Source organism: Lissotriton helveticus, chromosome 8, assembly GCF_964261635.1.
Source record: "Lissotriton helveticus chromosome 8, aLisHel1.1, whole genome shotgun sequence".
Classification (NCBI taxonomy): domain Eukaryota; kingdom Metazoa; phylum Chordata; class Amphibia; order Caudata; family Salamandridae; genus Lissotriton; species Lissotriton helveticus.
In genome coordinates, this window is record NC_136069.1 from 686,166,709 (window position 1) to 686,169,967 (window position 3,259).

Here is a 3,259-nt window from a genome sequence, read left to right on the forward strand (position 1 = left end):
ATAACGAACGAGTAATGTTAACAATTGTAAACGGTCTCAAAGTGGGCAACCGGCAGCACCGAAGGCTTGACTGAAACAAATAAAATAAAGCCATGTATGTTCAGGATATGGTCTGTTCGAGTTCACTCTGCTCTTCTTGGAATGTAATAACAATTTGGAGACCTTATCGCAAAATTCATTTTAAAAAGACAGCTACCGCCTTGGACCCGAACCCATGAACTCTTGCATCAGGGGCTGAGGCATTCACGCTAGGCCAAGTGATTTCCCAGATGTTAGGATTATGGAGTAGGAAACACAAAGCTGTTTAAAATGAGATAGCCCCGTTTCCAAGCATTTCACAAGGCAAACGTCTGCCAGTTTAATTAGGCTGCTCATCCCAGTTGCATGACATATCTCTTCCTTAATCATGATGCCAGCCTAGCTTTCTGCCAAAAATCCAAGATAAGCATGGCAAAAGTCTGTAGATGCCGGGGATTGAACCCCGGGCCTCATACATGCCAAGCATGTGCTCTACCACTAAGCTACATTCCCATCTGGTCTAAAATGGGCAACCGGCAGCACAGATTTAAACCAAACTTGTTTGCATGGATGCTGAGCTCTTGAGTGGAGTGACACCGCCTGCCAGGATCAGCAGTAAGAGCAATTTAACAACTAATTTCCAAACACGGGCAAGTTTACAGGTAGCTAACGTCCCGCCGACCCCAGATAGAGCGCACAGTGAAAACCCCCTATATTTCACCTGCCTGAACACAACACCCGCGTCGAGCACCCACGGCACCACAGCCAATGGCTCACCTTTTTGCCCCAGCCCGCGTCATGACCACACAGGAGTTCCGTGCTGGATTGACGTTGTCCCCGCTCGGCACAGCACTCCCGGAAATGCCGATCAGCTCTATACTTCATCTGGGCTCTCTCTCCGACTCTTCTTGTGCCGCACGTCCTGATCCTGCTGTGCTGCCCATCCTTCCCGAAACTCCACGATGGCCACGTCCTGCGATTATCCGCATGCCCGATCGCGACGACCTGCAGGGGAGAAAAATGAAAAATTAATTACAGCCTCCTAGAGGCTGGAAGGGGCAGGCCGTGGCGCGCAGGGGTCAAAGAGGCCGACTCCCGTGCTGCACGGCCTCGCGCAATAACTACTCCAAGCATGTCTTAGCGTAAAAGGCCATTTATTAGGACAGGTATGACAACCAAATTTCAACATAACATCAATAACAGTTAACAATCCCCCCAACATCATGACCTCCAAACATCATCCATTCACATACTCCACTACTCACTCCAATTCACAACACGACCTCTTCACACATACCATTCACTTTCCCCTTTCACCTTCATCCTCCTCCAGCATCTCCCATCATCTCACCTCCATCTACCACACCCCCCATCCTGCACCTGTAACCCCCTCCCCGGAAGGGTGATTCTGTCTGTTGTGGACTCTCCACCCTCCCAAGTTCTGCCACCCAGGGAACCCTCGGAGGGCGGTTACCTGCCCCACCAAACGTGCACATTTCACACTCAATCTCGCCTACACCAGATAGACTCGTTCCACAACAGGCTGATGGTATCCCGCATTTCCATTAGATAGTAAGCACACCGTCATCGCGGAAGAGAAGGGGCTCCTCAAGCCAAAGCCCAACATGTGCCAGAACTTTGATTCCGTGAGCATCACAAAAAAGCCTCATCGCCCTATTCAATTCCTGCCTTGCCCTCTCAATGGCAGCAGGCTTAAGTGCCCCCCTCCAAATCCTTCGTGGCACAAACTCTGTCCAAACAATACAGGCGCCAGCCAGATTGCTCCTCATTGCCTCCAGATCCCGCTGCATCAAATGTAACAAGGACACTCCTGACAGTTTTACCAAGTCATTTTCTCCCAGGTGGATAACCAGCATGTCCGGGCAACCCAGCTGAGACACCTTCTTCGTCAGCCAGGGCAACAAGTCGCCTCAACGCATCCCACTCTTACCACACCAATGAACCTCGTGATGACTGCTCCGCAGTCCCAGGCTACGACCGTACACCTGGACTGTTCCCATGGGGCGCAGGGTCAGACTGATTTGCATATAGCCATGTCTGAACTGGGGTGGCTGAGTGAACTAAAGAATGGTGATGGATTAAACCCAGATCAGTTGACTGGGGTGAGTGTTTGATTTGTTCAAACGCTCCGTCCATCATCCCCTTTTGTATCGCTTTGTTCGCCCTAAGTGTGGCAGGGTATGCTCAGACGTGAGTCCCTTGTTCACTTGGCCACTGGATTCAAGATAGCCTGGCTGATGAGGATTATGAATCCGAAACCGGTCCCAGGATGCTTGTTTCCGGTCCAGGGAAGACATGGCTTGGCAGTTCGGGCTAGACTGCTCTCATGGGGCACAGGGTCAGACTGATTTGCATATAGCCATGTCTGAACTGGGGTGGCTGAGTGAACTAAAGAATGGTGATGGATTAAACCCAGATCAGTTGACTGGGGGTGAGTGTTTGATTTGTTCAAACGCTCCGTCCATCATCCCCTTTTGTATCGCTTTGTTCGCCCTAAGTGTGGCAGGGTATGCTCAGACGTGAGTCCCTTGTTCACTTGGCCACTGGATTCAAGATAGCCTGGCTGATGAGGATTATGAATCCGAAACCGGTCCCAGGATGCTTGTTTCCGGTCGAGGGAAGACATGGCTTGGCAGTTCGGGCTGGACTGTTCCCATGGGGCACAGGGTCAGACTGATTTGCATATAGCCATGTCTGAACTGGGGTGGCTGAGTGAACTAAAGAATGGTGATGGATTAAACCCAGATCAGTTGACTGGGGGTGAGTGTTTGATTTGTTCAAACGCTCCGTCCATCATCCCCTTTTGTATCGCTTTGTTCGCCCTAAGTGTGGCAGGGTATGCTCAGACGTGAGTCCCTTGTTCACTTGGCCACTGGATTCAAGATAGCCTGGCTGATGAGGATTATGAATCCGAAACCGGTCCCAGGATGCTTGTTTCCGGTCCAGGGAAGACATGGCTTGGCAGTTCGGGCTGGACTGTTCCCATGGGGCACAGGGTCAGACTGATTTGCATATAGCCATGTCTGAACTGGGGTGGCTGAGTGAACTAAAGAATGGTGATGGATTAAACCCAGATCAGTTGACTGGGGGTGAGTGTTTGATTTGTTCAAACACTCCGTCCATCATCCCCTTTTGTATCGCTTTGTTCGCCCTAAGTGTGGCAGGGTATGCTCAGACGTGAGTCCCTTGTTCACTTGGCCACTGGATTCAAGATATCCTG

General features: G+C 50.8%; 1 non-coding gene across 1 annotated transcript; it reads right to left on the reverse strand.

Moving 5' to 3' along the window:
- Window positions 1–459: 459 nt before the first annotated feature.
- Window positions 460–531, reverse strand: TRNAA-GGC (transfer RNA alanine (anticodon GGC)). Its single transcript has one exon. It is a non-coding gene; the product is annotated as a tRNA-Ala (tRNA).
- Between the last annotated feature and the right edge of the window lie 2,728 nt (window positions 532–3,259).